This window comes from Eurosta solidaginis, chromosome 5, assembly GCF_040869045.1.
Source record: "Eurosta solidaginis isolate ZX-2024a chromosome 5, ASM4086904v1, whole genome shotgun sequence".
In the NCBI taxonomy this organism is placed as follows: domain Eukaryota; kingdom Metazoa; phylum Arthropoda; class Insecta; order Diptera; family Tephritidae; genus Eurosta; species Eurosta solidaginis.
The window spans coordinates 129,592,713-129,601,241 of NC_090323.1; the positions used below are offsets into that span (position 1 = coordinate 129,592,713).

Sequence of the window (8,529 nt, forward strand, 5' to 3'; positions counted from 1 at the left end):
ATAATTGCTGCTTGTTACAAAACTTTTGCCATCGCAGAATTTCTTCAAATAATTACATTTTAATTAATATCGATTAAATTTTAAAGTGATCAATCAAAAAATATAAGCATACCTGCACATTCAACGGCAATTTTAATGCAGAGTGCACTGTTCGTCCACCATCCAATAGAGTAGCAGCGATTCCCGACGAAGCAAGTGCCAATGCAATTTTTCATTGCGATCGAATGGCTGCCAAAATGAGTGATATCACAAATGTTTTTCCCGTACCACTAGGCGCATCCAAAAAATATAATCCACCAACTTCACTTTGTGCCGCTTGGATGATGGTATCATAGACATGTTTTTGATGGTCATTTAATTTTGGAACATTCAAATTCACAAATGTTTGCAATTCATTGGGATCATACTGTTGTTCACGTTGCAATTCTCGATAAATTATAATAAATTATGCATTGGACGATTGGGTGGTGACAAACCTAATTGCCCTAATCCTTTATTTGCAATCGTAAGGCACATCTCTTCAATCGCTATCAATGCCTCATTATACATTTCCAATGAAATCAGCAAATCAGTGTTTCTTGTGTGATGACGCATTCGAATCAAATAGTCTTCTGCCACAAAATCTTTGTATTTATTCCACAATTCAAGAGGATTTGATGGAAAACATGTTGACACGATTATGGCATATAAGATACGTATCTGATGTGTAGAAGAAACAATCGATGCATCGTGAAGCGTTAAATCCCAATGCGCATAATTTTCATGCAAACCTAATTGCTCGCATGCTTCACGATACGTCATACATAAATGGCCATTCACTCTTCGCAAATGTTGAAATGAACGTGGCCCAACAACATTTACTAACAACAATCGCAAATAATAACATTCTGCATTGTTTGGATGAACTGTGTACAATCTTCCCATGGTATCTGCAAAAACAAACACCCGGATGGCCATAAAGAGGTGTTCCTTGTTTACGTCGTTGCCATTTCTTTGCAGTCCAAGTGAAATAATGCGTTACATCTGAATACAGCAACGTTCTGGCAAAGTTATCGCTTTCGCACAATTGAAAGAATGCAGTTAATGTTGTTGCTGGTGGTTGTGCTGCTCTCTGCTGTACATTTGCATCGGTAAAAGACACACGCTGGCTATTTTCAAGATGAACAGCCAAATGAACCACAGCAGGATATCGCTCATGAATTGGAAATGAATAAGTTCTCCAAAGAGCTTCATTAGTGCTAATGTAGCGCCCCATTTGATATTGTGCGATTTCATCAATGCAATTTCATGGCAATCTGTCGAGCCGTTCTCGATTTATGGAGTGACAATCAAAATGTACAATTATTGTTATTTATTTTTTTCAAATTTTGAATTTTTTCTAAAAAAATATCATAACTCAAGAATGGCTAAACCGATTTGGGATTTCAAAATCAACTAACCATCATCTCTCCTTCCTGTATCTTTCCTAAAATTTTCATGGCAATCTTTCTATCCGACCTCGAGCTTTGGAATGACAATCAAAATGTACACTTCTTTTTATATATATAGATAGACTAGCAGACCCGGCCGACGTTGTTCTGCCCTAAATGTGTATATCTGCATACATTTTAATAAGCTTTTTCCGCCTAACTCTCCCTCGCCCCTCTACACTTTTTCCTAATTTATGTATTCACTCCTCCCTCCGTATTTTTCGCTTCATCTATCTCCATCTTCGTCTCATTCTATCTCTTTCTCAGTCTCATTCTCCTTCTCTCTTTTCTCTTCTCTCAAGTTTTTCTCATTCTTCTTCATATCTTATTGCCAGTCCCAGAGGGTGGTATGTATTTTGTTCCAGTCCCATTCCGAGTCTCAGTCCCAGTCCCACTCCGAGTCTCAGTATCAGTCCCAGTCCGTCTCTGGTCTACTTCCCGGAAAAAAGCATCGGAAATACTAATATAGGCAAATTTATATACCAAATTCTGGCAAATCTAATAGGACGTATGTAAATAGGTATGTAGGTAATATTAATTTATGTCTTTATTTCGGCTTCGCATGCATATTTATCAGTTTTGCCAGGTTGATGCGACTAAATCGAATATCACAATAAAAATTACTTAAAAGCTCTCAGCAACAGCTTTCATTTGATATCCAAAATACACACACATTTTAGGGGTGACCGAGTCCACGTTTTGGCCTATATCTCGAGACCCTAGTCACCAATAGGTATGAAAACTACCCTGTACTAAAGCACTCATCAACAGCTTTCATTTGATATCCATATTGTATAAACACATTTTAGGGGTGCCCGAGTCCACGTTCTGGCCTATATCTCGAGACCCTAGTCACCGATAGGTATGAAAACTACCCTGTACTAAAGCACTCATCAACAGCTTTCATTTGATATCCATATTGTATAAACACATTTTAGGGGTGCCCGAGTCCACGTTTCGGCCTATATCTCGGGACCCTAGTCACCAATAGGTATGAAAACTACTCTGTACTAAAGCACTCATCAGCAGCTTTCATTTGATATCCATATTGCATAAACACATTCTAGGGGCGCCCGGGTCCACTTTTTGTCCTATTTCTCGAGACCCTAGTCACCAATATGTATCCTGGTACACTTCCCGGTTGAAAAATTATCCGACATTTTATTCTAGATATAACGCTACATACATACCAAATTTCAGGCAAATCGAACCATATATACGACAGTTTAGAATAAATCGGTCCCTGGTCCACTTCACGAAAAAAAAAACTTTTCACAAACACTCTCCAGGTTCCTATTAAGTTATCCTAAAAATTTCATGGCAATATTTCTATCCGTTCTCGAGTTATGGAGTGACAATCAAAATGTATACTTCTTTTGTTCAGATAAGAAACTTTGCGCAATTATTGCCCCATTTTAACAGCTAGAAGCTTCAAAGTTCACCAAATGCTTACTTATATAGCATATATTGTTGTCTGAAAAAATCATTGAGATCGGTGTTATATATAGTATATATCTCATACAACCGATTGTTCAGATAAGAAACTTTGCGCAATTTCTGCCCCATTTTAACAGCTAGAAGCTTCAAATTTCACCAAATGCTTACGTATATAGCACATATTGTTGTCTGAAAAAATCATAGAGATTGGTGGTATATATATTATATACCCCATATAAACTGTCATTTTTGCCCCTTTTTTACGGCTAGAAGCTTCAAATTTCATAAAATAGTTACGTTTACGTCATATATTGTTGAAATACGTGATTCGTAGTCATAGTTTTTACACACAGGCCACAAAAACCCTGAAACTTTGTATTGTATAAGTAAATGCATCTGTGGGTGACATCTCTCTGGGCTGCCTTATATATGTGTATACTTGATTTTATTATTGACGTAAATACTGCTTATCATGGCCTTAGTGATGGTATAGCTTAGTGATGCTAATATCCGTGACACTACTTTAATTGTAACCGCTATAAAAAGGCCAATAGTTGCGAGGATTGAATCATGGAAAAACTTGGAAAAAGGACAAATAAAAGTTGTGCCATTTACTGGAGTGGCCATGCAAATATTCCCAGTTTCGGTGTTAAACTTGTGGTTGGAGAGAGACTTCGTCTCCAATTACTATCGTTCCATGTAAACGAAAGTGTCAGCGCAGTCCGGTTTAATGCCAACTGCTTTAATATATCATTCTTCTGCACTCATGCACCAACGGAAGAGGAAAACGAGGAGGTGAAAGAAGCATTCTACAAGAACATACGGGTGCGGAAACCGTCATGATATAAAATTCTTGCCTGGCGATTTAATCACCATGGTGGGGAGAAGGTGTTGTTGGCCTCATGGTCGGAAAGTTTAGCCTCGACAATGAAACGCCCCCAAATGGTTCAAGCATAGAAAAAGCTAGATGTTGAAAGCCTGCAATCGCAACATACTGAAAATGATTTCACAACTCGACTTTCACACCTGCTCTCTGGGAGCACAAGTCAACCCGACTGAAGTCAGAAGCAGTGGTAGCATATTGCTAGCTATTGCGCGTTGCAATTGAAAGACAGGACGCCGCCTACAGGACAAGAAGAGTATGCGAACGCTCCCGCGAGTAGAAAAAGGAAGTGAGACGTCTTAACAGGAAGAAAAAAATGCAGGTAGAAAGCTCTGAGTGTTATGAGCTTGAGCTGAAAGCCGCCAAGAATAAACACTGAAAAATTTATCAAAAAAGTCGGCAACAGACGGAATGTCTCAAGCCAGTGGCAAACTTCCGTTAACACGAAAACGACAACGAAATGGAAACCGATGTCCAATGGGTGCTTAGATTATTAAAGGGGCACTTCTGTGTGCTGAAAGTATTGCTTATAACGTACTGTAAAGCGTATTATGCGAAAGAATGAAGCCTACCATGAATCGGCTGATTGGGCCTTGTCAGTGCAGCTTCAGATCTACTAAAATTACCATCGACCAGATTTTCACTATTGACTGCCACATCTCTTCGTAGATTTTAAATCCACCTTCCATAGTATGAAAACAGTAAAACAGAAACTTGCGCAGCTTCAAACGTTCAATAAATCATATATTCTTCACTACGTACACTCTAAAGCAAAATAATAAATTTACTACCAAAATGGTAGGCAACGTTATAACCACTATAAATGTGTAATATTACACATCTTTATTTTTACAAATCTCTTATTAAATTTTACGCAAAAAATGTGTAATACTTTAATGATTATATTTATACCCTAAGAACGCAATTTTAAACACTAATCCGCACAGTCATACACAAAATAAAATAGGTTTTAAATTTAGTTTCAGCTTTTTCTGTGAGCTATCTGTCAAAAGACCTGTAAATAAATATAAAATCTATTTTATATTGATTATGAATATTCGCCTAAATGTTTTAAAATATGTGAATATACTTCATGTATGCTTTAGCGAAATAGTCGGAAGAAGCCATCGAACAATTGAATTTGTGGTACACAGTGGTGCCACCTTCAACCACGGCGTCTTTAACAGAATGAATTTTTTGAAAAATGGACTGCATAGATATTGTAGCTTGAAAACTTTTTATTGCATTTTGGAAACCAATACTCAAAAGAAATTGGAACTCAGTTCCCTATGCGCATATATGTAAATGCAAATGATAACTCCTTAATTTGCAGAACTGCTTTGCACACACTTTACACACAAACATTTCCAATATATTTGTAAAGCTTATCACTTATTTCTATTTATATGTATTTTATAGCTCATTCACCTGTTTATAATTATGTATATTTTAAAGCTTATTCACTTTTTTCCACCACGAGGCGACAAACGCGACGATTTCACAGAAAATGAAAATTTACAGTTACCTGAAGCAAAATACGATAATAAAGAACCGAAATTTACACATTGTTGTGTGAAATTACAAAGCATGTGTAGTTTTGCAGACTTCTTGCGTAAAACTACGTACTTTTCGGGTGTAATTCAAAATATTACACGTTTTTTTTACTACCTTTATATTAAGTCCCTTTCATGTTTGTCCCCTCATTTCCATACGAATTTTTGACCCACGGAAAAGTATTTTTCGGTAACTTCCCGTTGAGCTAGACACTTGATAGTTAGAACATAGTTCAGATCTGGGAGACATTACAATGCAAGTGAAAAAAATCTGCTAGGTGGCGCACGGATCGAGATATACAGAAAATTAATTGTAAAATGGAAATTTTGCGATGTACTTTTAACTAACTTCTCGGTGATCCAGAGACTTGAAACTTAGCACATAGTTTGCGAGTCGATGGCACGACAATTCGAGGAAAACAAAATGCCGCCAGGTGGCAGACGAATCGATATAAACGAAAATCCCTGAAATAACGCAGGGAATTTTGCGATAAATTTTTAAGCAACTTCCCGGTGAGCTAAAGACTTGAAACTTGGGCCGTGAGTCAGAACCCGGTGACACTGCAATATTTGATTAAAAAAATTTCGCTAGGTGGTGCATGGATTGAGATATTAAGAAAATTCATTTTGATTTGGGAATCTTTCAATACATTTTTAACTAACTTACCGATGACCTAAAGACTTGAAATTTGGCACACAGTTCGAGGCTTGGTGAGAACACAATTTACAGAAAACAAAATTCCGCTAGGTGGCGCGCTAAGTGAGATAACAACAAATTCTTGAAAAACGAGGGGAATCTTGCAATTGATTTTTGAGTAACTTCCCAGTAAGCTGGAGACATGAAATTTGAGCCGTAAGTCAGAACCCGGTGACAATGCAATATTATATCAAAAAAATTCCTCAAGGTGGCGCATGGATCGAGATATTAGGAAAATTAGTTTTAATTTTGGAATTTTCAATCCAGTTTTTAACTAACTTCCCGGTTACCTAGAGACTTGTAACTTAGCACATAGTTCTAGACACGGTGAAAATACAATTTGTAGAAAACAAAGTTCCGCTAGGTGGCGTGCTGATTGAGATAACTACAAATCCCTGAAAATCGAGGGGAATCCTGCGTAACTTGCCGGTGAGCTAAACACTTGAAACTTGTGCCGTGGGTCAGAACCCGGTGACAATGCTACATTTCATCAAAAAAAAAAAAAAAAAAATCGCTAGATGGCACACGGATCCGGATAGTAAGAAAATAAATTTTAATTTGGGAATCTTTCAATCCACTTTTAACTAACTTCCCGGTTACCTCGAGACTTGAAACTTGGCACTTAGTTAGAGGCCTGGTGGCAATACACCTTATAGAAAACAAAGTTCCGCTAGGTGGTGCGCTAGTTAAGATAACTGCGATCGATTTTGGAGTAACTTCCCGATGAGCTAGAGACATGAAACTTGGGCCGTAAGTTAGAACCCGGTGACAATGCAATATTTTATCAAAAAAATTCCGCTAGGTGGCGCATGGATCGACATATTAAGAAAGCTAGTTTTAAATTGGGAATCTTGCAATTGATTTTTGACTAACTTCCTGGATATATAGAGTTTTGAAACCTGAATATAGTTTAAAACTCGGTGTCAGTGCAATGTTTGATCAAAAAATTTGACTACGTAACGCACAAGTCGAACTATTTAGAAGATTAGGCCATACCTTCATGGCTAGCCTCCTGAGTGTTGCAGGCATTGTAGAACTCCACCTTGTTGAAGGCCCAACTCAATGCACGTCCTTGCATAATTTTAGGCGTACGCGACTTTCACCACGATTCTTTTAGACTTTGAGGCGTATGCAAATTTCACCACGATTTTCAGCTGTGCAAATTAAGTAGCTGACAAACGAGGTGGAATTCTCTTGTTATGATGCGAGGTGGAATTCTGTTGTTTTCACCAGTGTTGTCAGCGAAAATTCCACTAATTCTCTTTAAATCTTAGGAATAAACTATGAGGATTATCTTCAAGTTAATTCCGATCAAGGCAGTTAATTTCGGACTTTCGTTCGTCTATCAGCCGCTTAACCCACTATTCTATATCATGAAGCTTCTTATACTTTGATTTTCTTTGGTGAATTTTTGGGAGCAATGGCCTAGCAAGTGGTGAATCACTGGTTCTGATGAATGAACTATTAGTGGTGGTGATGCATCACAGCTAAGAGGTAATTCTCTAAACAAATTATGTTGTTACTAGAATTTAAAATTTTCTAAAATCTGCCGGCACAAAATTGTTATGCTTATTGAGTTAAGCCAGAACTCCATGGATAGGGTGTTGCAGGCGTTCTAGAATTCCACCTCGTTTGTTAGCTATTCAATCTACACAGCTAAAAATTGTGGCGAAAGTCGCATACACCTGAAAGTTTGAAAGGACGAGCATGGAGTTGGGCCTTTAAGGCCCAAGTCCTTTCAGGCGTTCGCAACTTTCACCAACTTACCCACAAATATTGATACTACATTAAATAAATATTATTAATCCTGTCCGATCAATAAATAATAATAAATAATCACTGTACGAATGATGAATCAGTATTGAACTGGGAGTCAATTCCCTAACTGTGAACAACTGAAAAATGTACACTCATTGCAAACTCATTTGCACACACAATTTACACTTTAAATTTTCATGCGATTCTGTAAATTATTGTGCACATTGTTTTGCTGAATGTAAAAGTTTTATGTCAGGGAGAAAATATTCATCAAACGCCACGAAAACAATAAAGTCATTCTGCAACAGTGCAGAAGTTTTTATCAGTGAGTTTTTTTGTTCACAGTTTTGCTTTACAGAATCAGAATTTCAAAGTTTACACAATTTCCTGTGTACACTTTAAAACTGACAGTTAGCGAATAGGGCCCCTGGTATCCAAACAAAGTATGCGTGAGAAATCAATTAACTATTGATAAATTCAGCATTCTTAAAAAAATTAAATTTGACATTTGGCTTCAGCATGATTCGAACCCTGGGGGTCAATTCACGTTCTATGAAGTTGTGAAGTGAAAGCATTTTTCGCCACTTCAGCTGATATAACGAATATCTTGTCACCGTTGAATTTACCGGTGAAAAATCTATATATGTACATATGTATACATTAGGGCGGGTCGATTTAAAAATCGCTCATTGCTCTGTGAAAATCGTATTCTAGGGATCAAAATAAGAAACT

The 8,529-nt window shown here is 37.3% G+C and overlaps 1 pseudogene; it reads right to left on the minus strand.

Moving 5' to 3' along the window:
- Nucleotides 1-211: 211 nt before the first annotated feature.
- On the minus strand, nt 212-1,275 carry LOC137254288 (uncharacterized; annotated as a pseudogene).
- Nucleotides 1,276-8,529: the final 7,254 nt, after the last annotated feature.